The sequence below is a fragment of the Macaca nemestrina genome, chromosome 7 (genome assembly GCF_043159975.1).
Source record: "Macaca nemestrina isolate mMacNem1 chromosome 7, mMacNem.hap1, whole genome shotgun sequence".
NCBI lineage: Eukaryota > Metazoa > Chordata > Mammalia > Primates > Cercopithecidae > Macaca > Macaca nemestrina.
The window spans coordinates 47,662,471-47,689,429 of NC_092131.1; the positions used below are offsets into that span (position 1 = coordinate 47,662,471).

The following is a 26,959-nucleotide window of genomic DNA, read 5'->3' on the forward strand; positions in this document are numbered from 1 at the left end:
ATTTTTAATTGCATCGATTTGATTCTTCTCTCTTTTCTTCTTTATTAGTCTGGCTAGTGGTCTGTCAATTTTGTTGATCTTTTCAAAAAACCAACTCCTGGATTCATTGATTTTTTGGAGAGTTTTTTGTGTTTCTATCTCCTTCAGTTCTGCTCTGATCTTAGTTATTTCTAGCCTTCTGCTAGCTTTTGAATGTGTTTGCTCTTGCTTCTCTAGTTCTTTTAATTGTGATGTTAGGGTGTCAATTTTAGATCTTTCCTGCTTTCTCTTGTGGGCATTTAGTGCTATAAATTTCCCTCTACACACTGCTTTAAATGTGTCCCAGAGATTCTGGTATGTTGTATCTTTGTTCTCATTGGTTTCAAAGAACATCTTTATTTCTGCCTTCATTTCGTTATGTACCCAGTAGTCATTCAGGAGCAGGTTGTTCAGTTTCCATGTAGTTGAGCGGTTTTGATTGAGTTTCTTAGTCCTGAGTTCTAGTTTGATTGCACTGTGGTCTGAGAGACAGTTTGTTATAATTTCTGTTCTTGTACATTTGCTGAGGAGTGCTTTACTTCCAATTACGTGGTCGATTTTGGAGTAAGTACGATGTGGTGCTGAGAAGAATGTATATTCTGTTGATTTGGGGTGGAGAGTTCTATAGATGTCTATTAGGTCTGCTTGCTGCAGAGATGAGTTCAATTCCTGGATATCCTTGTTAACTTTCTGTCTCGTTGATCTGTCTAATGTTGACAGTGGAGTGTTGAAGTCTCCCATTATTATTGTATGGGAGTCTAAGTCTCTTTGTAAGTCTCTAAGGACTTGCTTGATGAATCTGGGTGCTCCTGTATTGGGTGCATATATATTTAGGATAGTTAGCTCTTCCTGTTGAATTGATCCCTTTACCATTATGTAATGGCCTTCTTTGTCTCTTTTGATCTTTGATGGTTTAAAGTCTGTTTTATCAGAGACTAGTATTGCAACCCCCGCTTTTTTTTGTTCTCCATTTGCTTGGTAAATCTTCCTCCATCCCTTTATTTTGAGCCTATGTATGTCTCTGCGTGTGAGATGGGTCTCCTGAATACAGCAGACTGATGGGTCTTGCGTCTTTATCCAGTTTGCCAGTCTGTGTCTTTTAATTGGAGCATTTAGTCCATTTACATTTAAGGTTAAGATTGTTATGTGTGAACTTGATCCTGCCATTATGATATTAACTGGTTATTTTGCTCGTTAGTTGATGCAGTTTCTTCCTAGCCTCGATGGTCTTTACATTTTGGCATGTTTTTGCAATGGCTGGTACCGGTTGTTCCTTTCCATGTTTAGTGCTTCCTTCAGGGTCTCTTGTAAGGCAGGCCTAGTGGTGACAAAATCTCTAAGCATTTGCTTATCTGTAAAGGATTTTATTTCTCCTTCACTTATGAAACTCAGTTTGGCTGGATATGAAATTCTGGGTTTAAAATTCTTTTCTTTAAGAGTGTTGAATATTGGCCCCCACTCTCTTCTGGCTTGGAGAGTTTCTGCCGAGAGATCTGCTGTTAGTCTGATGGGCTTCCCTTTGTGGGTAACCCGACCTTTCTCTCTGGCTGCCCTTAAGATTTTTTCCTTCATTTCAACTTTGCTGAATCTGGCAATTATGTGTCTTGGAGTTGCTCTTCTCGAGGAGTATCTTTGTGGCGTTCTCTGTATTTCCTGGATTTGAATGTTGGCCTGCCCCTACTAGGTTGGGGAAGTTCTCCTGGATGATATCCTGAAGAGTGTTTTCCAACTTGGTTCCATTTTCCCCCTCACTTTCAGGCACCCCAATCAGACGTAGATTTGGTCTTTTTACATAATCCCATACTTCTTGCAGGCTTTGTTCATTTCTTTTTGTTCTTTTTTCTTTTGGTTTCTCTTCTCGCTTCATTTCATTCATTTGATCCTCAATCGCAGATACTCTTTCTTCCAGTTGATCGAGTCGGTTACTGAAGCTTGTGCATTTGTCACGTATTTCTCGTGTCATGGTTTTCATCTCTTTCATTTCGTTTAGGACCTTCTCTGCATTAATTACTCTAGCCATCAATTCTTCCACTTTTTTTTCAAGATTTTTAGTTTCTTTGCGCTGGGTACGTAATTCCTCCTTTAGCTCTGAGAAATTTGATGGACTGAAGCCTTCTTCTCTCATCTCGTCAAAGTCATTCTCCGTCCAGCTTTGATCTGTTGCTGGCGATGAGCTGCGCTCCTTTGCTGGGGGAGATGCGCTCTTATTTTTTGAATTTCCAGCTTTTCTGCCCTGCTTTTTCCCCATCTTTGTGGTTTTATCTGCCTCTGGTCTTTGATGATGGTGATGTACTGATGGGGTTTTGGTGTAGGTGTCCTTCCTGTTTGATAGTTTTCCTTCTAACAGTCAGGACCCTCAGCTGTAGGTCTGTTGGAGATTGCTTGAGGTCCACTCCAGACCCTGTTTGCCTGGGTATCAGCAGCAGAGGCAGCAGAAGATAGAATATTTCTGAACAGCGAGTGTACCTGTCTGATTCTTGCTTTGGAAGCTTCCTCTCAGGGGTGTACTCCACCCTGTGAGGTGTGGGGTGTCAGACTGCCCCTAGTGGGGGATGTCTCCCAGTTAGGCTACTCAGGGGTCAGGGACCCACTTGAGCAGGGAGTCTGTCCCTTCTCAGATCTCAACCTCCGTGTTGGGAGATCCACTGCTCTCTTCAAAGCTGTCAGAGTCGTTTGCGTCTGCAGATGTTTCGGCTGCATTTGTTATTGCCCTGTCCCCAGAGGTGGAGTCTACAGAGACAGGCAGGTTTCCTTGAGCTGCTGTGAGCTCCACCCAGTTCGAGCTTCCCAGCAGCTTTGTTTACCTACTTAAGCCTCAGCAATGGCGGGTGCCCCTCCTCCAGCCTCGCTGCTGCCTTGCCGGTAGATCACAGACTGCTGTGCTAGCAATGAGGGAGGCTCCGTGGGTGTGGGACCCTCCCGGCCAGGTGTGGGATATGATCTCCTGGTGTGCCTGTTTGCTTAAAGCGCAGTATTGGGGTGGGAGTTACCCGATTTTCCAGGTGTTGTGTGTCTCAGTTCCCCTGGCTAGGAAAAGGGATTCCCTTCCCCCTTGCGCTTCCCGGGTGAGGCAATGCCTGGCCCTGCTTCAGCTCTCGCTGGTCGGGCTGCAGCAGCTGACCAGCACCGATCGTCCGGCACTCCCCAGTGAGATGAACCCAGTACCTCAGTTGAAAATGCAGAAATCACCGGTCTTCTGTGTTGCTCGCGCTGGGAGTTGGAGACTGGAGCTGTTCCTATTCGGCCATCTTGCTCCGCCCCCCTTTTCCCTAATTTCTTAAGTTAGATGCTTAGCTCTTTAAATATAAGCCATTCTTCTGTCTAGTAAGATTACAAATTTCTCTTACAGTATACTGTTATTGTATTCTGTGAATTTTGTGGCATAGTTATTGTTCAGTGTTAGGTATTTTTAAATGTTCTATTATAATATCATTTTAATCTATTTATTATTTAAAAGTATGCTTAAAAATTGTAATGTATGTGGTTTAAAATTTATCTTTCTGTTATAAATTTCAAACTTAATTACCTTATGGTCAAATAATATAATTTTCATATAGAGTCTCTGATGTTTCTTTGATGTTTGAATTATATTACTATTTGTACAGGTTTAGAATTTTTGCTTTACATATTTTGAAGTTACATTGTACTTTCTAGGCAAACAATATTTTATTTATCATTTAGTGACCTTTTAAAAGTTATTTTTTTCAATTTAATATAACTATCACAGCTTTATTTTGGCATTTGTATTTTCCCAAAGAGAGGATTTTATATGCTTTATTTGCTACTATTCAATACAAACATCCTGTTAGTCAGAGTTCGAGCCAACTCAGCTCACAGGTGGCTGGTCTCTCTCAGGTCTGGCCCATTTATACTTACCTTCTTTTATGGTACACCTCTTCCTAATAGAAGATAAATTCCATAGTGGCAGGAATGCTTATTTTGTTCCCTTTTCATCCTCAGCATTTATGACAGTACCTGGTACTAATTGGTGCTCAAAAAATGTTTAAGTGAACGAACAAATGACTCCATTTAAATTTTTTTCCATGCTAACATAACTTCCTCACTTCTTTTTAAGCATTTTCACACTTTTGTTCACCTTTCTGACTGGAAGTAAAACTTTAACAATAATAACACTTTTTAAATACTTAAGCACACTCAGGGGCTATTCTAACATCTGTGTGTTAATTATTTAATTATCAAAATCCTACCAGGCAGGCACTATCATTATCGCCATAGAAGAGAAAACAGGCAACAAAAAAATTATTTGTTTAAGATTATGCAGCTACAGCCAGACACGGTGGCTCATGCCTATAATTCTAGCATTTTGGGAGGCCAAGTGAATGGATCACATGAGGCCAAGAGTTCAAGACCAGCATGGCCAACATGGCGAAACCTCATCTCTACTAAAAATACAAAAAAAAAAAAAAAATTAGCTGGGCATGATGGCGCATGCCTGTAATTCCAGCTACTCAGGAGGCTGAGGCATGAGAATCACTTGAACCCGGGAGGCAGAGGTAGCAGTGAGCCAAGATGGTGCCATTGCGCCCCAGCCTGGGTGACAGAGCAAGACTCTGTCTCAATAAATAAATAAATAAAGATTATGCAGCTACTAAATGGCAGACCTAGGATTTGAACTAGGCAGTATAAATCCAGAGTCTTATCTTCTTATACTACCTATAAAGTGAGGTGTTTTGTGTTTTTATAAAAGAATAAATTAAAGTTGCTTCATATTTTAACTCTCAGAGGCTAATCTTATTTCCCAATTCCCAAATCTTGGAAGTCACATATCTCATTTTTGACCACATGAAACACTAAAATTAATTTCAAAATAAAAAAAAAAAATGAAAGAGGCTATTATAGTCATTCAAGTGAAGGGTGACCATAACTAGGTTGAGAATGGTGGTGATGGTGGGATGAACAGGTTTAAGAACTATTTAGGAGCCAAAACCAACACGACAGGCTTATGGACCCATAGTTTTAGGTAAGCAGGAGGGAGATACTGTGGCTGACTCAGGACTTGAACATGCATAGTTGGGTAGAGAGAGTAGCAGGCACTGGGGAGCACTGAAGGAGGAAAAGTTGGGGGTGGGGAAGAATCACAAATCCCATTTTGGTTAGGTTGAGTAGTCACATGTACAGGTCTAGAGCTCAAAGGAGAAGAAGAGGAGAGGGCCTAGGACTGAGACTTGAGCAACTCTGACATTCAAAGGCCAGGAGGAGAATGAGCCTGCAAAGGGAGTAGAGAATGAACAGGTAGGAGGGTTGGAGGAAACAGGAGAATGTTGATTCTCAGAAGCCAAGGAAACACTTTCCAGAAGCAGAAATGGTAAGTGCCCCCACTCCAGGCCCATGAGAACTTTGGGATGCTCTTTCTTACCTCCTGAGATGTGTGACATCGATGCTCGTTGTTGGGCCCCACCCCAACTTCTGCTCTAGCACACTGGGTAATGCATGTGACTTCTTCCCCAGGCTTGCTGTCTCCTGAGCTTCCACCCAAAACAGACCCTAGGTCTTCACTACTCTAGGATCTGGATCCCTGAAGTAATGGTTAAATGATGCAACATGCAAAATAGCTTTTTGAAATTTCAGTTGCATATTCCACCCCACTGAGATGTATTTGGTCTTATTTCAAATATAATTTGCTTCAGCTCCTAGAATATTTACTCCAGGCTTTCAGAGGCTTTATCATGAGTTTTGGTTATCTGTTGCTATATAACGAACCACCCCACATATAGTTGCTAATCAAAATAACAACAGAATTTGTTTTGTTCATGAATCTGCAAGTTGGGCGGGGCTCTCTCAGGGACAGCCTGTCTCTTCTCCATTTGCAGCATCTTGAAGTTTCAGGCTATTATCATTAGATCACCAGGTCTGGTGCTGGGGCTAGAACCACTAACGTTCTTCAGGTATCTCTCTGTATGGTCTCTAGCATGGCGGCTTCAAGGCAGCCAGACTAGTAACCTGTCAGCTCAAGGAGAGACAGCAATGCTGTATTAATTTTTATAACCTAACCTCAGAAGTTTCACAGTGTCTCTTTTGCTGCATCCTATGCCTTAAAAATGAGTCATTATACTAACATATTAAAAGAAAGAGGAATTAGATTTTACCTTTGATGGAGCATTGTCAAAAAAATTGCAGACATGTTTTACAACCACCGTACTATGAAAGAAAAGAACAAATTAGAAGGGACTCAGAGCTCAGCTAGTTTAAAGCTTGAGTTTTTCAGGTGTGGAAGCTGAAAGAGGATAACTGAGTTGCTCAAACTTTTCATTCAAGGCAAGCATTGAGCCAGAATAAAAACACTTTCTTGGCTCTTAGTCTTTGAGGCTGTACCTCAGGATTAAGACCTTTTTTCCTAAAGATAATAGCAGTCCTTGATTACTATTGGGTACCTTTTTTTGATGGTTTTACTGGTCAGTAAGGAAGCTGATATAATTACTATGACATAAAACCATATATAATATGTTATGTCATTAAAAGAGCAGAAGCATCTAAGAAATATTTCTCCAAACTCTTCTTTCGCTTTTTGAAAAAGATTAATTGGCTTGCTTATGTTAAAGTCACAAATTTTTTTAGAGGCTTAATGCAGTGATGAAAACTGTTCTTCAAGGCAATTTCCAAATTTTACCCATTTTGTGGCATTTTTCCGGATCAACCTAGTCAGTAATAATGGCTTTCACTCGGAGGCAGATTGACAGTAAAACTACTGAAGTGTTCTTTGACCCTTTTCTGATGTATTCACAGAGTTATGCTTTTGTAAAATTTGCAAGTATAACATATTTTAACTGTAATCAGTTAAAACCAGTTGTGTGAGATGATATTCGAATGGCCAATGGCACTTTTGAGATCCAGATGAGGGGCTGGTAAGTTGAGGGCACATTTTATTTGAGTTTAATGGGGTATGTTTAGGTGGCTTGCAGTTGCTTGAATGTCTGTCTAAGCAACCCCAGAATGTCAGAATGGCTTTCGGCATACTCCTGTGGCCCACTGTGCCTGCTCAGCTAGCATATGACAAGAAGGTATGAGGCCAGAGTCCAGACCACCCTATGAAGGTGTCCTATGGTGCTGTGACAGGCAGCACCCACACAGTTCCCAAGGATGCTGCCTCTGTGCAATCTGCCCTGTGTAATCCCCTCCCCGTGAGTGTGGGTGGGGCCTGGGGACTCCTTCCAACTGAATAGTGATAGAATATCACTTCTGTAAGTAGATTATAGAAGAGATTGTGGCTTTGTTTTGCTAGCATGTTCCCTCTTGCTTGTGCACTCTAATGAAGCCAGCTGCCATGTTGTGAGATGCTCCATGGAGAGGCCCATGTAGAAAGAAATGATTTCTATAGTAATTACATGAAATGGAATTTATCAGATTCCCTTGTTTGTAGTCACAAACCTATAGGAAATCAACAAACAGCAAGTGCATCTTTTACAGCTAATATATGAAAGAAACTTGATGGGGGTTTCCAGAATTTTCCTCCAAAAATACAGGGGGAAAGATGTTATAGAGGCATGTAAGAAAATTAAGCAAAATTGTGATGTTTATGCTATAAATATTATGTGATGTTTATGGTATATGTGAACTTTCTGAAGTTTGTAATTTCTTGTTATTTATTTCCTTAGCATAAATAAATATTCATTTTTTTACCTAAAAGAAGTCTAAAATCTTGGCACTCTACTAAGGAATTTTATTATTCAGTATAGTATGTTCAAAAGGGAATTATCACTTTTTAAGTTGTTTTCAATGTTTGGGGAAGAAATATTATTAAAACAATACATTTATTTTGTAAAGAGGCTGATTAGTCTGTTTTCACACTGCTGATAAAGACATACCTGAGACTGGGTAATTTATAAAGGAAAAAGGTTTAATTGACTCACAGTTCCACATGGCTGGGGAGGCATCACAATCAGGGCAGAAAGCAAAGGGGAAGCAAGACACGTCTTACATGGCAGCAGGCAAGAGAGAATGAGAGCCGAAAGTAGAAACCCCTTATAAAATCATTAGATCTGGTGAGACTTATTCGCTACCACAAGAAGAGTATGTGGGAAACTGCCCCCATGATTCAGTTATCTCCCACCGGGTCCCTCCCACAACATGTGGGAATTATGGGAGCTACAATTCAAGATGACATTTGGGTGGGGACACAGCCAAACCATATCAGAGGCCGAGGAAAAAAATGCGACTGGAGAAGCTGCTTTCTATATAGAAAGAGACCTCAGATCTCAGCATTTAACATGCCTGGCACATAGAAGATTCTCAATAAATATTTCTGAGGAAAGGAAGGAAAGAATGAAAGAACTGTACAGTGTCTACCTAGGATCACAGTCTTACATTGCAATAGATGCCTCATTATTACTACACTTTATCCAAAACACTTAACACAGCACTCTGAGGAGTAAACAAAAAAATTAAAGGTAAAATGTATAATTTTATTTGGATCTAATGATCAGCATGCAAGGTTTTCTGAGAGTTAGAAGTAGAATACTTTTTGAAAAGTTAATGTATCTTAGCTATATAATAGCTATAAAATCACACAAACATAAGAAAAATAAGCATAATTATATCTTTTAAAAATAACTTTCTAAAAGAAACATATTTGGCAAGGGCTATTGAACTTTTGATTTGATTAGATGCCAGCATTATGTCCTGAAGGCAGTAAAACAAATAGGCATATTCTATTTGCTATAAAGCTGTGTGAGGTCCCTTAATGCTGCATATATTCTTTTGAGTTGGACCACTTGCTTAGTCCAGTTTGCTCAATGATAAACACAATTTTCAAATGTGTTTATTATTATATGAATTTTCACCAATATCTTAGTGACTGAAGTTTATATGATGAGATAAATCTAATTATCAGACATATTCTATTTTAAAAGGAAGACCGTTATAAAACATCTTCCCTGTTGGTTGCATTTTTCTGTATCTAAATAATGTTTGCTTATTAGATACAGAATTATACTAAAAGTAATAAAGTTAACATGAAACATATAAAATATGGGAAAAAATGCAAACTAGAAACCTTTAGCCTAACAAATATTCATAAATTTCTGAAAACAACTGCAAATAATTATTGCAGAAAAATGATTAATAATTAGTGTTGTCAGGTTTTTAACAAATGAGAAGGGGATATTCATAATCCTATTAGTGCATAGCTCTCATTATGCATACCTATGTCAATTAGCAAAACTTATTAACTAAAGGGCATATGTTTAGCAACAAATGAAAAACAGACTCTCTTTTTGATGCAAAATCAAAGATAATCAGCCACCAAATATCAAAGTTTATTAATGAGCTTTATTTGATGCTAATTTTCCCTAATTATATTAGAATGACAAAACTAACTTAGTAATGGCTCCTGGTACATAATTATAACTATTTGTTACATTTCTTTAAATAGTTCATTAGGCTACCAAGGAAAAGATATATAATTTCTAGACTTTCAAGCTTAAATATAAATTTTGAGCTTTTTATTCATTTTTAATGATCATAATCACCTAAATATTAGAGAGCAACACTAACATTTTTTATTTCAAAACATGTTATAATTTCAGTTGTATTTCCTTAGGGAAAGGCAAAAAGTAGAAAGGCTCTAAAATTACCTGTTTTATTTTTGTTTCATCCCATAATGGATATAGAGAAATTAAACTGATACGTTATCATTACTGAGCTCACTTTACTCCATAATTTTAAACCAAAGACTAGTCAAATCTCTACACTGTCCACTGAAAAGTTGATAATTTATTAAAATGGAGAGAAAATGAGAAAATTAAAAGTCAATTTTATAGTAATTCTTTAAATTTGTTTTAAAGAGTCATATTTTAATCACTGTAAGAAAACTACTGGAAAAAAATGAATCCTAGGGATACTAGCTTTTCCTTTATATATTAATTTATTTATTCACTAATTTATTGTTCAGTAGATATGATATGAACCCCTACTACGTACCAAGCACTGTACTAAATGCTGGGATTATAGTGGTGAGCCCAGAAGACACGATTCCTCCCACGACCCTGCCCTCATGGAGCTTCCCCTTCATGAGGTGCTTTATCTGGCAAACTCATGCTATGGAGCCTCATAAACTGACTGCAATTTTAAAGAGTGTCTGATTATTTATATTTGGAGACAAAATATTGTAAAAGTGTTCAAATAAAGTGTGAAATAATTCTATAAATTCAGTTAAGATAATCACTTAGCCTTTCTCAAAAACAAGAGAGAAACAGCTTATTATTGACTGTGGCATGCTTTAATCGGCAAGAAGACCTAGCATAGAGGCTGTGTGAACGTGGCCTAGAGGAAAATGTGTCTGTGCTCCATTGCATTCCTGCTATAGAATCACTGAATCATCTTGGGCAGCTAAGACAACAATGGGGCTTACCTTCTTCACTTATAAAATGGGACTTACTTTCTTCACTTATAAAATGGGAATTCTCTATAATCTGTGAAGACTTTTAAGAAAAATGAGATCATACACAAGTGCTCAGTTGAGCCATATGCTTTGAATGTTATTTTATGTTAGCTTATTATTGCTGGTCAATAGGAAAGATAAGAAAGCAATATCCTGAAATCAAGTCTAGCTCAATTTGTTGTATAGGTTCAGGTGCTCTTCATCAGAAACTGGGGATTTTAGCACATTCTCAGAATACCAGAAATAAAAGTTTTCTAGCTGCCCTGTTGTGTTTGGTGTGATAGGGAGCAATGGACTAGGCCCACTTTCTCCAACAATGTAATCTTACCTCCATCATCACACAAGTATAGATTTGCAGGCAGCCACATTTCATAGACATGTATTAAAGAGAGTCAAAGGCAAAGAATTAACACCCTCATAAAAGATGCAAAATAGGCCTTCACATTAAAGAGTATAAATTGATCAAATGAAAATGTAGTAAATGACATCCTAATAGTCCTTATTCTGGCTTCCTAATTCTCTGTGAGCAAGATGCTTTTATGCACCACTGAAGTAGAGCCATCACAACCTCCAACTAGCCCCAGTTAGTCTAATTACAGCCTAATGCTCTCCAAATATGTCTGGGATAAAAGCCTGCATAACCTGCCTTTCCTTAATTTAAATGGGTCAGATTGAACATTTTTAAAAATCCAAACTGTAGTTTAGCATTATAGTACACACAAAATATACATTCTTAAGAAAAATGTGCATTTAGATTATCTGGTATGGTAACCTGTCTCTGTACACAGATGAAGAATTTGCAAAACTAGAGGAGTTGGAGGATTGATGAGATCATGTGATTAAACTGCTGTAAAAACCCTAAGTGAAAGGTATTATTTAGTCTCCATGTCTTATTATTTTTATTTACCATGGACATGCAGTTTTATTTTAAGACATGGAAAAAATGAGTCAGATGACTGTTTCATCATATTGTCAATATAATAATAATAGCTGATAAGCACTAATTGCTTTGCATATGTTAACTCATTTAATCCTATGAGACATAAAACCCTAATGAGACAGCCACTATTATTAGTACTATTTTAGAGTCAAGGTAACTGAGGCATAGAGAGGTTAAATAAGTTACCTCAGGTCAAACAACATGTAAGTAGTACACCTGGGATTTGAACTCAGGCAGTCAACCTGTCTCAGGTCACATCTTTACACCAGACTGCCTGCGTGAACACAGAAATGGAGGTCAAGGCCTATTGACCTGCATTTCTTAGTTCTTAGATTATGTCTGAGCACATAGAATGTCTAGGAAGGTCAGTGAGCCAGCGGTGGAGCCATCGAGGCAGGAGCAGTGTTGAAAATCATGCCACAGACCTGGTCCTTTAAAGCCACCTTAGTTCTCCCTCTGGGTTCAGCACCACATTTGAACCACTGACATGAGCCAAGCTGAATTCCAGATGCTGCTGCTAGAATGAATTCTGCAAAGTCCCTCCTTTCTTTTTTTGCATCCCTAAGTTTTGCATCCACGTCCAGGTTCCGTGGCTGATAATAACCACAAAGAATACATCCTACAAAGATATTGGAGGCAACGCCATGTGCTGAACAATTATATAACCTCCAAAAAATAAAGTAATTTTTAATTTTTATTATGTGTCACCACTGAGAGGAATTTAAAGTCACCAAGAACATTTCAATTAATTAGGCCCAGTCAAGCTGTTGAGATAATGGCCAACAGAAGTGTTTCCTCAAGGAGGTATTTTCCATTCAGATGAGCAAAAAGTACCTTGAAAATTCTCACAGGAAGTGAGGCAATATCTACTGAGTCTACATCTTTCTTTGCACTGCAGAACGTTTCGCCTCATATGACGCTAATGGAGAAAAAATAGTTTGTTGTTTGAGTGAAAAGACTAAATAATGATAAATTGGCTGCCTGAAGTGCAGTAAAGAAGAAACAAATGGATGTGTGGCATTAACAGAGTTAATTATAGATGCAGATTAAAAGGCAAGATTAAGTAGTGGAAGAAAAGCAGAGAGTCACCTTCGGCCCAGACCCGCCAAGCAGCGGCGGTCAGTCACCTAGCAACAAGTTTCCTATCCCCGCTGTGCTCTTTAATTCAGCAAATCTGCTCAGGATGGCGGGCTGTTCTCCTGACAAAACGCATTATGTAGGAGACGGAGGGATACAAAAATCCACCGTACACAGCACTCTGCTCCCTATTGACCACTGATCCTTTCTCTCAATCCACAAAAGAGGCTCACATAATGCCCTGAAAGGAGAAGAGTCTCCACAGAGAAAACATTTGCTTGTAATTGAGATTGACTACATAATGAAAATGATGTTCTTTTTAAAATTCTGCTTGTTGAGGCCACACTTTTTGTCTCCTGGCACTCAAAACACATCCCTGCTGGGAAAAGGGGCAAACATTGTAAAAACTCAAAACTGTGATTTTTTTTTTCTTTGCATTGAAAACATCCATTCTGTAACAAAATGGCCAGGTCTGTCTCCTTAGAACTTAAATAAATGATAAAAGGTAAACAGGAAAACTTCTATTCAGAGTTGCAGTCACAAATGCCTACTTTGCTGAAGGCATACAGGCGATGCATGCTCATTGATTTGCACAACGACTGGACAAAAATGACAGGATTTTGATTTCTTGATTATGCCCTCTGTGATGAGGCCATAAATTGCTGGTCAAAATTCAGTCACTATTTCAAAGATATGCATTTAAATATCCATTAAAATTTTAACCTGGCAGAGAGGAAGGGGTAATGGCAAGAGAGGGCAGAATAGCTCATCTTCTTAATCTAGAGGACACAATTAAAGTGACCTGCGTGGGGCTTAAGTTGATTCCCTATAAAAAGATTATGCTGGCGTCTTTGTTAAGAATGATCCAACATGGTCACACTTGTTTTAAAACCAGATCATTGGATTTATTAATTTTTTAATAATACTTAAAATATTTTTAAATCGATTAGTAAGCATTACTATATGTGTCTGGGTTCCTACACTTCAAGGATTTTATCATACAAAATGATTTTCACAAAAAATAAATGGTTTCCCATATATTAACAACATACTCTCACTGAAACATGCATTCAACAAATATTCACAGGATACCCATATGTGCCAGACACTGTTCTAGAAATTGGAGATCCAGAGATAAAAAAATAGATAGTCCTGGCCTTCAAGAGAACAGAGTATTATCATACAATTATGGCACATATAAAGAGTACTGGGATAGAGTTTGGCACACGGTCCTAAGGGAACACTTAGCATGATATATGGCCCAGAATGTAGGGGAAGGGTTATTAAGCTGGTAGGTAAAACTTTCTGGAGGAGATGACACCAAAGCTAATCCCTAAAGGATGTGTAGTTAATGACTGTCTAGATGAAAGAGAAATTCTTGGCAGAGAGAACATCATACAAGATTCTAAAAAGGGAAAGAACATGGTACTTTAGTGACTGAGAGCAGTGCAATATGGTGGGGGTTGGAGGTTGGAGAGGTATTTGAGCACCAGATCATACATAGCCTCATGTGCCAGGATAAGGACTTTTCTCGAAGAGCATGGGGAAGATATGATAGATACTACTCAGGGATGATTAGAATTGCAGTGGCATTAACAGGTAAGTGTTTGTGATTTTTATTTCCTCTTCCTGAGGAAAGCTCCCAGGTAATGAAGGAATACAAATCCCATACTATCAATTACAGTTTTAGTTAGATGGTAGAGTTCAGATTTTGCTAACAAACCTGATGGGAAAAGGGCATTGTCGGTTTTACTGAGGAGTGGAAGGAGAAAAATACTTCAATTTCCAGGGTACAGTCAATCCTTGATATCACTGAGGCTTTATCAGATAGGCACAGAGGATGAAACAAAGCAGAAAAATAGTTAAGGTATTTCTACGTTATTATTATGTTTATTAATAAAATTGTGCCAGTGACTAAATCTGAATAACAGGGCAAAATGAGTTAATCTGTGGCTTGAAAAGACTTAAAAATGAAAGTTGCTATGCCCCTATGATTAGAACAACCAACACTGTTATTCGATTGGTTGTATGTACTGTGCATCTGGAAAAAATCTAACAGTGTATAGGACACAAAACAGATCCCAAAAGACTCATTTATTACTTACACAGAGACATGATTAAAGACATGTCAACACATAATATAGCAATTATCTAGTAGGTATCATAGGAAGGCAGGCATATGTACTGTCTGCAAGTATAAGCACCTACCTGCCCTTTTTACCTCCATCTCTTCCCACACCCACTGGGCAGTTTTGTCTAGACAAGGAGCAAGAGGGAGAGCCTGGTATATCAGAACCAAAGATGAGCCAGTTCTAAGTGATGATTTTATATTGCTGCTAGATGACATATCCCTATATTTGCCACATTGCTGATGGCACCCAGTATAAGGCTCAGCACAAGGCATTCCAGGCACAGGACTTCTTGCTTGGATGGTCTAATGTTTTAAAAGACATGTCAGCACTCAAGAGGTAAAAAGATCGTGAAAAGGTAACCAAATTGAAATATTCAGTGCTATAAGGACAGGAGCTGCTTTAATAGCCGACTAGGAGCCTTTCCATAAGCAAAGGAGCTCACCCTCCTTCCTTTGCCAGAGGAAGGTTTGAAAATATATTCTGTGGTATAATTGGCCTAGAATTTTTCAGTAGGCCCTTCCACCATTATATTTTAGCAGAGACACCCCTGGGATCAAAAAAAAATTTTATCAAAATAGAATTCACACTTTAGGTTTTGCTCCTGTTCCCTTCTAGGGCCTAGTGGGGCATGATTTTGTTGTTTTAGTAAAATTAAGTGGTTTTGAATATCTACCCACTTATTAAAATAAGAACAAGTTTCTTGAACAGGAAGAGGGTCCATTTTTACCTTTTGCTGCAGTAAGTGGTTGCTAAACTGATGCTGATAGGCTCAACAAACTTCAGCATTCCCCTTGCTCCCCTTTCCCAAAGCATATCTTTGTAAAAGTTTCATAGTGGGTATTTCAAGGGCTACTCCATAGTAGCTTTCTTCTTTATTAGGCAGAATCCACTGGGAAAACAGGGTCACAACCATGCTGACCTAGGGGAAGATCAGTTCCCTGTAAAAGGTAAATTTAAACTTCCAAATAAAAATGAGCCATTTTAAGTGTGCATGATGAGCCACACGGAATTTATGAAAGAGAATTATGTAAAGGGCTATGGAAACGTAAGAGGTAGGGAGTCTCACTCCAGTAGTTTCTTTCAGAGAGCACACTTAATAATTTTGCAAATATTATCTTCTCACATTTATGTCTAATCAGTTAAACAACATTATCCACCCTCTTAGCTTTCTCGTAGAAGATTATGTGACATGTAGCATTCACCAGTTTTTCTGAAAAGGTTAATAGTTCACCAGCCGAAGTTAGAACTAAACAGACTTGACCATTCCTAAAACCCTTGGTTGAAACGTGAGTGCTTTGTGTTGACAGCCTATGGATTGTAATGAGTTTCTAGTACATTCTTAAGGCTTGTTTCTTTTGCCCTGTGAATGGAGAGAATAAAATTATAGTCTCTAGGTGTTTTCCACGGTTCTTTCACATGCAGGCTTCCCGACACCAATTAAAGAGATTATGTCATCAAGTGAAAGGAAAGCTATAACTTGTATGTTAATGCTGTGATTACTTGAGACAGGGTCACAGGACCCAATAGCATAGCAGCTGACCTTCAAAAAATTAACTTTGAGCTCAATTCCTAATTAACCTTTTTCAATACAAGAAAGTATAATTTCAGGCCATTGGTCCTAAAAAATATCCACCTTTTCTTATACAATGAAATGTGTTACCAAAATCAACTTGTAATTGTCAAAAGATGTTTACCGTTGATAATGTTATCATTAAGGATACATTTTTATTTCCACTCTAGATATATTCTCTGTATTTTCACAGTTAATAAAACTGCAGGGAACATACTTAAACTTACATAAATTTTAGTTATAATAAATTAATGTTGGTGCACAAAAATGACACCACTGTTCTTTCCCACTGCATCCCCAAGAATGGGGTTATTAATCAAGCGGACATAAGTAAAGATATGTAAATTTTAAAAGATTATGTTGAAATGAAAAAATTTTATCACTTTAAGTTAATGTTCTCTGTAATTCTTAAAACTGTGTTCCTGCTATATGATGCATATTTTATTCCAGATATTGCTCTCTGATGAAAGTGCTCCAATGCTATTAGCTGTTATTTAGTCGGGCCTGAAGTTAATAGCTGATGGACTTCACATTTCTTACAATCTCTAGTACCTCTGACTGAACAAAAGAGTAAGTAATTTTTAAGGTAATGCTGTATAATGGTTGAAGAGTTTGGTCCTCATAGTCATGGTTTGCCTCTGGAGATTATAAGGATTATCTGAATAAGTGATTTTTACACCATTTTGTAATTTCACTCTTATGACTTCTATATTAAAGCAGCATTTATCAAATTTAAAATCAAAATTAACATTTTGTATACCATATATTCATATTCTTTTTTGGTGGGGGGGGGGGCCTCAATATGCTGCCCAGGCTGGTCTCAACTCCTGGCCTCAAGAGATTCTCCTGCCTCATCCTCCCAAAGTGCTGGAATTGCAGGCATGAGCCACCACCACATCAGGCCTATGCCCATAGATTTAGAAAGTAGTTAAAATGCAACTTGGATGCAGGTTCCACTAGCTCACTCCTTTCTTCACTGCTTTTAATTCAGGCTGTAGATAACACAAGCCAAAATGTTGCTTTATTAATAATTATTATGAAACTATAGCAACATCTATACTTTTCTATTTTAAATTTTCCCGAGTTTTGCTATACCAGCACTTTTAATTTTGTTAGTATTGAGCACTGATGCACAAAATCCTATAATATGTAAAGGTAAGGATTCATAAGTATTGCCCTTCTGGCTAAATCGGCGCAATAGTCAGGTTTGAAGTGGTGCTGTGGTAGAAACAGACCAATGGACTTTTTTAAAGACCCCCCCAAAATGCCCTGAAATACCCTGGCAAATATGAATTTTTCACATATTCATTGTTTCACAAACAATGTATAGAGGAATATACTGCTGTTTTGTTTTATTGGTTGTATTTCTCTTGGGGCATTCATACATACCAGGAATGAAAAGAAGAGCAAGGACCGGTAATAAGACACAATTAATGTCTTGCATGGGTTTCACTCAAATCAGAAAAATGACACCAAGGACATGGTAAGGAGCACAATGGAAAACAGTTAGGGCACAGCTGGAAAAGTTGCCTTGATATCTAAGCATACAATTGGCATTGATCCTTAGGCTTTTAGGATGAAATACGAAAAAAAAAAGAAAGTCTTCCAGCTCTCAACCCAATCTATAAAATAAACACGTAATGTTGGGAAAAGCAAACAAACGTGCACATTTTTAAAGCAAATTTTATGTAGGTATGACATTGTTCTTAAAAAAATAAGGAAATAAATAATCCTGGAGGGGATGGTTCAGGGTCTATTAAAAATATGTGTGTGTACTTGTTGATGGGGAAATTGGCACAGAAGGGAGTTTAACCTGGTTGTGAAATGGAATTTGCAATTTCAGGGAAAGGCAAAATGACTTCCACAATTACCATCAACACACTTGTTCTATTCCTGGTGGATTCTTACACCGTTTGGTTCCCTTGAATTCATTTAAAATGGAATAGTGTTATTACATGATTTGAGATATTCTAAAGAAGCCCCATTCTTAACTGCTGACTGTGGTGAATTAGAGAATAAGCAGACAGCTAACTTGCACTATTAACATTTAACTTTATTTGGTCAGCTAAAATATATATCAGCTTGAAAAGATATTATGTAATTCTAGAAATATCAGTTAATACATTTTTAATTAAATCTTAGCAGCTAATGGTGTAAAATTATTTGTAACTTGTAATTCTCCAAGTCCTTTTGAAATCTTTTTTTCTGAAAAAAAGACAAAGCATATATAAATAGATATTTATATGTATAATCTGAACGTGCTTTTTTAAGATCAATTGATTTATGGATGCCTATGAACATATGGCAAATCTCATATCAAAAAATTAAATTCAGATTAAACTTTCTATCTTATGTGATAGAAAGTAGGTGGTATAGTTTCTATAACTTAGAACCTAATTCCTTTAATTTAAAACATATTTGAAGCAGCAAAATTCCAAGATAATATGGGAAATTAGATAATCCAATGAAATTCATTGTAATGACATTTGATCCTTATACAAACGTATGTAAATATATGTATATGTAAAGGCAAATGCATGTATGTATGGAAATGAATGTATATGTATGGATACACTATATGAAGATTGTATTTTAAGTAAAAATCTCTGCAAATGTGTGGATGGAAACCCCTTTTAATCATTATTGGTGCTTGCTAAGAATGCATGAAAGCAGCTGAAGAAGGCATTAAACAATGGCATTTGGGAACCTCAAGGTTTACAGATCCTTTAAATTATGACACCGTGAAGTAAGATGCTATGAAGGAGAGGAAGGTTCTGATGAGGAGAGTCTTCTCTAATTCACCTGCCTTTAGAGCCGCTCAGGATACAGCCAAGGAGTGTAATGTAATTTGAGCAGTTCCTGTAGGTTATCTCCCCTGAGCACCAGGCTAGGAGGAGTTGGAAAACTGGTGCTTAATAACGAACACTTAATAAAGACATTCCTGGACCTACACAGAGCTGTGCTGTTCGTGGATTCATGCCACACACAGCTATTAAAAATATTTCCTTAATGAGAAAAGGAACTAAAATGAGTAGCAAGCCAGCATTTCTCTCTCACTAAGTAGCACAGTAAGAGGAAAACAGAATTAAAAATAAAAAACTACTTTACAATTGTGTTAGATTGCTTGGAGGGGAAAAAGCAAGCAGGTGTTAGAATCAGCTTTTAGTTTGACAGTGGACTTAGGTCTTTATATTACATATTATAATTGCCGATATTTTAATGAAACCTTAAATGCTAAGCTTATTTGAACTGATAATGAAGTTTTTCAGCTGTTAGTTTCAAATAATTTAAAACTACTGGAATAGATTTGGGAGTAGGATTTACTCTGCCACCTGCTGGCCATTTAAAATTAATGCTGCTCTCAGGAGCTGGCCATTTTGAACAATGAGCTTCAACACTGGTTTGTGAAAAGGCAGTGCTATACTGGAGAAGAATTCACCTGGCCTGGGTGGTGGTGTCAATAGCACTGGATCTGGTGTCAAGAAACCTGGGGCGAGGGATGGAGGTGGTCAAGCAGGAGCCCAGTTTTACCACTTCCTGTGTGGGCGACCAGTTGCTTAAGTCCTCAAAGTTTCCCTCCATAACCGGAGATGCTCTCCTTCCCTCTCCGTGACTGCCTCTATCCAACACCTTAGCTACCTCGTCTCCAGGACAGGTGTTATGAGATCTGTGTTACCTCAAATGAGAATACTTTTAAAACCATCAGGCATTATAAAAAATATACATTGGTCAGAATTATGGACGAAATTAACAGTATGCGGTAATCCATTCGCTTCCTGCAATGTATATTTCATGTGGGCATTGTCACAAAGCTTTTACTCAAGTCCAGAGTCTAGCTGGATCAGTCATCTTAGATTATCTTTGGAAAAATGGAAAAGTGTAGGTGCGTGCATATTTGCTTAAATACTGAACTAGTTTCCTAACTCTGGCAGGTCCCCTGGCCTGTATCATCCTTGTCTTCCAAAATTACATGTTCCAATTAAAATGCATAAAGCTTCTTAAATTCGTGTTTGAGGCCAGACACAGTGGCTCACACCTGTAATCCCAGCACCTTGGGAAGCCATGGCAGGTGAACAGCTTGACCTCAGGAGTCCGAGACCAGCCTGGGCAATATGATGAAACCCCGGCTCTACAGAAAACAACAACAAAAAAAAGCCGGATATGGTGGCGCGTGCCTGTAAACCCAGCTACTTGGGGGACTGAGGTGGGAGGATTGCTTGAGCCCAGGAGGCGGAGGTTGCAGTGAGCCAACATCGAGCCACTGTACTCCAACCAGGGTGACAGAGTGAGACCCTGTCTCAAAAAAAATATATATATATATATATATATTTTGAATAGAGAGGGAATGTGCCAGTAATCATAAAAACAAAACTATCATCATTATCTTTCCCAGTTATGACGAATAGTATTCAATGGTTGCTTTAATGAAACTCAGGAAAACAAAACTGAGATACACAAAACATCATGGCCAAAATTGAATCAAATTGCCACATTGAACTTTATTTTTAAAAACAATTTCTTGATTTCCTAGCGATGGACTATTTCATTTTTAAAATGAAATTTCCACAATTTACCCTTGGGAGGGACTCTGTTGTTGAGATTTAGTATAAATTTGCAGGTATTCACAAAAGGCAGGTTAGGCAAAATTACATTCTCCCCAATTGCTTTATTTCCTCACATAAATATCCCTTAAATAGCTTTTTTCATGCTCATGTACAGCACTGCAATCACTTTCACAAAACAAACATAGAATTCTGAACTTAAGCCACTGAGTTTGCTGTAGGAAACAATGTCTTCCTTGTCACTTGGTTTTGTCTTTTTTTTTTTTTTAAAGAAGAGGAACGGTTTTTTTTCCCCTCTCCTGTTTGTAGACCACCCATGAATCTTTTTACTTTTCTCATTTAATCTGAGAAAGGGGAGAAAAGGAGACTTGTTGCTCTTAGCAGTGCTTGGGCTTTTCTCCCAACGGCGTCAGTTAATTATTTTAACCGACCGACCGAGGAAGGGTGGCCAGGGCAGTAGGCGTGGGCGGGAGGGGAAACAGGTGTTTCAAACACCTGCATTTCTAGGCTTAATTGCTCTGAAATCTTCTGGGCTCTCAACTGCATTCTCCTTTCTTTACAGAGGCTGAGAGGGAGGGGTTCATTTGTGGAGTCCTTAACTAATTGTGGCATAAATATGCAACTACTTTTGGCTGAACAAATTATTTTCTTTAAAATGAACTCCAGGTAAATTTAATTAGAGAAAAAAGGTGATTGACAGGTGTTACTCTGAATGCAATGATTAAAAGTCCTCCTGTTGTTAAAAGAAAAAGGCTAAGTCAGGAGCCAGTCATATTCTAGATGTTTTCTTCTCGTGCCGGTGAGTTCAGGTAAGAACACTCAGATTAATGATTCTGGAATTCCTCATACTGTGGGAGATGTCTACCACAATTAAGTACCGGAAACTATTTTTTTAGTAGAATGCATGGAAAAATCTGCTTTTAAGAAATGTTGAGATAATTTATATACCAAAATGAGTATTTAATGTTGTATTTTATATTTAAATGTTTTCATAAACGTAGCTTATAATAATTGAGTGCTTACCACATGCCAGACACTTTTTTATATGTACTGTCTCATTTAATCCTCACATTAACACTGTGGGATAATTCTCATTAGCCTCATTTTACAGGTGTGGAAGCTGAGGCAAAAAGAGGTTAATTAACTTACTCAAGGCAGAGAATAAGTGGTTGAGTCAGGATTCAGACTCAGGCAGCAGAATCTATGACCTCTGTTTGTGTCATTCAGTCAACAGAAGGCAGTAACTCATAAGTCTCCTAATACTGAACTCTTCTCTAGGAGGTTTTTTTCTTGATTCCTGAGGGTGGCTGAGATAAGAGAGTGATTAGAACTTGGGTACTGAGCAAAAAATCTCTAAGAGTTCTGTTGTCAAGCCGAGAGTTGTGAAAATAGCCCTGAGTCACGTACTGTGTTATTTAATAAATGGTGTGGGAAGATTCTAGAAGCATGGGCATCAGGTCAGGAAATCTTGATTGCAGTGCTTACTAGAAAAACTGATTATTCTGTAACTAGTCCCCCTGCTCAATGAATAAATAATCTGTGGTTCAGAGAAATTAATGGAGATTTGGTCAAGCTTTCATAATAGGGTCAGAGTCAGGTGCAATATTATAACCCAGAAACACTGCTTCAAGGGCACTGCCTTTTCATTCCCAGTGACCAATTTTTCTTCCTTAGGGGAGGATAATTAGACCAATCAATTAGACCAACAATTAATTGACCTTGCCATATGACTTACTTCTTGTATAATGGTGAAAAGGGCAACTGAAATGGAAATATAATCTGTTGCTGACATTAATGTTTCTCATTGGGCAGCAGCTAACACATGCTCACTTGGCACAGGAAATTAGGATCAACACTGGCTGACTCTGTCAAGTAAATATTCTAGCCTCAGACAAGGGAGCTTTAGTTCTTGCTTCCGTTTTCCTTTCTGCCTATCCATTTTCACCTGTGCATTTTCAGGGCGTGGAGGTGTGGAAAGAGGGAAGTGGGATTTCCCACTGGGAATGCCTGGAACTTCCCTCTGCTTCCTGACGGATGCCAGACATGGCCTTCCATTAGGCCTGGCTCAACAACCATTTCCCTTCTTGCAGCCTATTCCCAGACTCCTTTAGAACCACATTATCACATTAGAATGAATATCAATGACACATATTAGAATTATGAAAGGGAAGAAGTGCACAATTGCAGCATGAGTCATGTGGCCAAACTTCCACCGAGACACACCAGGTCTTAATGTAGGAGGTTACAATACAGATTAAATGGGAAATTTCAGAGAAAGCCCTATGTTGCAAAGAAAGAAAACTTATGTGATTGGTTGTAGCTCATCTGAAAGCCTGGTTAGTGTGCCAGACAAAATTTGAGAATGGAAAGAACTCACTCTAAGAGCACCTAGTTTAGTCTTGGGAGGTCCACCCAGGAGTTTTAAATTTCTTTGACCTATCACAGTACAGACTTGTCACCTAATTGCCTTTTCCCACACTTGTATTATAGTACTGAGTATTGGATATCAGTTTTCCTCAAACATTAGATGTGCCTGCAAGCCACCTGGAGATCTTATTAAAATAAAGATTCTGACTTCGGAGGTGTCAGGCGGGCCTGAGAATCTGCATTTCTAACGAATTCTTATCTGATTTTGGTGCTGCTGGTCTGTAGACCCTACGTTGAGTAGCAAGATTATAGAGTAACCTCAGTGAGTTTAGGAAGGCAATTCTGTCCCATTTCTTGTATGAATAAATTTACAGTCTTAAGAAAGGTCTTTTTAAAAATTATAATTACACTTTTATATACTAATGAGTTCTACTATCATTGTGTGCCCTTTGTTATGCTTGACCTGTGGTTTTCAGATAAACTAGTTAAGAGAATTTGAACTGCAGAATTGATGTCTAACTTACTAGATTTACATACTTAGGAAGTTTTGTTGATTTTGATATATAAGTCTGTATTTTGGGTGTTTGAAGCATTTGAGATAATAAGATATACTGAACTTATAGTTTTGGTTTGAAAGGTCTAAGGGACTGTGACTATGCAAATGGTATAAAAATTTAGGGGAATTTGATCTTTTAAATGCGAGTTAACTGAATATTGAAGAATAAAAGAAAGAAACACACTTAAATAACTTATAGGCCAAGTAAGAAATTTTAATTAAATTGAGAAAATATTGAAAATGGAATGATAACAAAATACTACATTTCAAAACTTGTGATATAAAGCTAAATTGATAATTATGGGAAAATTTATAGTTTCTAATACTTATTTAGAAAAGAAGAAAGACAACATTAGAAATCAGAAAAAGCAACAGAATAAATTGAGAAAGAAGGGAAAAATATTAAAAAGCATAAATTAGTGCTATCAAAAACAAATGGAAAATATAGAGAATCAACAAAGCTGGAACTATTTGAAAATACTGATAAGTTGCAAACTTCCACAAAGATTGATAAAGTGAAAAAATGGAGAATACATGTAAGCAATATCAGGAATGAGAAGGAAACATAGCTGTAGATGCTGCAGAGATTTTTTAAAAATTGTGAGGACATTATGAACAACTGTTTGCAAATACATTGGAAAACTTAGGAGAAATGGATCCGTTCTAAGGAAAAATATAAGCCATAAAACTGACTCAAGAAAAATTAAAAACATGAATGGTTCGATACCCATTAAGGAAATTGAATTAGTAGTTTCAAAATTCCACAGAGATTAAACACCAGACTTCCTCACTTTTAACAGTTTACCAAACATGAAGGAGTATAGAAAAAAAAGAGAACATTCTCATACATACATCTAAATGAAATTTCAGGTGGATTAGAGACTTAAATGTGAAAGGCAAAACTATACAGCTTTAAGAAGATGAATATCTTCATAACCTGGTGATGGGAAACTATTTCTTAAAAATAGACTAAAAGCATGAACTATGGAGGAAAAAGACCGACAATAAAAAGAACTTCTTATCTCAAAATAGCATAAAGAAATGAAAATGTGAAATAACATTTCACATCCCACAAGTAGGCAAAAATTTTAAAGTATGACCAAACCAGGTCCAAGTGTTGGCAAGAATATGGAAAAACAGAAACTCATACATTCTGGTGGGGTGTAAATTGTCACAACCACTTGGGAAAACAATTTGCCCTTATGGAAAAAGTTGAAGACATGCATGTCACATGGCCTAGCCATTAGATATATATACACAAGGGGAAATGGTACATATGCTCTAGGAAACCCATATAAGAATATTCACAGCAGCAACATTCATAATAGTAAAAAAAAACTAGGAAAAAAGCCCAAATGTTCAACTATATTAGTGTAGATAAATTGTGATATAGTCACACAATGGAATATTATATAGTATTATAAATGAATGAACTAAAATTACACACCACATAGATGAATGTCAGGAACACAATGTCACAGAAGAATATCTAAATCATCAGCATGCATTAGGCCCACATTTCTTTGCCTGGCGCTCAAACCGTTCCATAATCCATAAAGCCTATTTAATCTGCCCAATCTCATATCCTTCCCCAAAGCACATTAACTCATCGTGTCTGCTAGGCACTGCTTTTTTCACGGTTCCTCTGGTATGCCATGATCTTTCCTCCTCCCTTGACTTCCTTTAGATGATCACCACATGTGGAGTAGACCCTCTTTTCCTTCTCACTCACCAAATCCACCCAGGTCATCAAAGCCCAACCGAGCTCCACCTCCACATCAAGCCTTCTGTAACTGCCCACGGTCTCTGGACTTCTGAGTTTACTGTCAAGACCATTAAGTTTTGTGACTAATTGTTTTCTAGGTAAATTTAATTTAACAAGTATGTACTGGACTCCCATTATGTGAAAGGGCTTGTGTGAGGTGCTGCAAGAGGGCATTGAAATTAAACAGAAAATAGTCCTCACTCTCCGGTTCTAAAGCGTGATCTGTTAAAACCAGTTGGGGAATGAAGCAAAGCTCTATGGCTAAGATAGCTCTTGAGAAAGGTCCAAAGCAGCACAGTGGTTTGGGCATAGAATCCACAGATCTGGGTTTTAGTCCTGACTCCAACCCACACACTAGCAGTGTGACCTGGTGCAACTTTACTTTTCTCTGCTTTAGATTCCCATCTGTAAAATACATCGTGGTATTTCCCACTTCCTCGGTTGTGGTGGGATTACACAAGATGATGCACTATGATGTGCTAAGGACAACGCCTGACACAGAGTAAGCAGAGAAAAATCGTGGCTCTTAACAAGGAAGGTGTCTCGGGTCTTCGCAGGTGGAGATGAGGGCAAGGTATTCAAGATACAGAGAACAGGCAGAGCTTATAGTAGGGAAAGTTGTCTCCTGTTCACAGTCCACTTTGCTGCAGTACAGAGTTGAGACAAAAGGAGTCTAGATAAGGGGGGTGGTTCGAGATATGTCGCAGAGAAAAAGACTGGGTCTGAGAAATGTGTGCTTAATCCTGTGGGTAAGTGTATTGGACAAGTTGACAAATAGAACCATGCTTGCCACTGGGAAGGCCGTGAGAAGTGAGAAGAGCCTGGGGAAACTGATTGAAATCATTGTAAAATTTTACTGTTTGGGCTGTGGTACAAAAATAATAATGCCATTAATGGTCAAAACTTGTAAAAATACTAAATTTACATTTTGCTTCTGTGAAAGCATAAAAAAGAATAAAAATGGACACAGGCCTATTGGGAATCTGTAGCTTAAACATCAATTCCATTAGTAGTCACAATTTCCAATAAAGTTGGCAACAACCATTTTTACTGCTAAAACCATTCAATCCAAATACAAGGAGTTTCATCACCAAGGAAGCTGTGTGAGTGACTCACTGCTATCAGTGACACACCTGGGTAGCGTTTCACTGACTCTCATCTCTATTCTAGGAGGTCGGCAGGGAGAAGGGGGATGTTTAAAACAAGGACTAGAAATGCCACTTGGAATTGAAAATGGTTTCTTGCTTTTATATTTAAATTATCATAGCAAATAGTTATCATGTAACAAATTATAGTTATCATCTAACAAAAACATAGGCAAATTGATTTAAAGGGTAAGCTTAGTGCCCTTTAGTCTTTGCAGTATCTGAAAACCCAAACATGGACCCAATCCACTTGTGTACCTAAACTAGATGAGAAAATCCCTTAAAGATCTTCGGGGTTTTCTCAGTCAAAGACGTGGAAATGGATTTCCTTCCATCACATGTACTTTACTTTTGGCCTCTGAGTCCCTTTGTGACCCTGCCAAAAAGTAATAATTCTAGCTAGAATATATTGCCAGGAATTCGGCAATAAT

The 26,959-nt window shown here is 37.8% G+C and overlaps 1 protein-coding gene across 2 annotated transcripts in view; it reads left to right on the forward strand.

The window, feature by feature from the left end:
- Nucleotides 1–26,959, forward strand: part of C7H14orf39 (chromosome 7 C14orf39 homolog) — a 176,331-nt gene that overhangs the window by 136,863 nt on the left and 12,509 nt on the right. Inside the window, exons 16-17 of one of the 2 annotated variants that reach the window (XR_011625826.1) lie at nucleotides 16,584–16,703; nucleotides 21,258–21,504. The gene's annotated coding sequence lies outside the window, so the exon portion shown is untranslated. The remainder of the gene's footprint in view (nucleotides 1–16,583; nucleotides 16,704–21,257; nucleotides 21,505–26,959) is intronic. The other variant, XR_011625825.1, reaches the window with a different exon arrangement.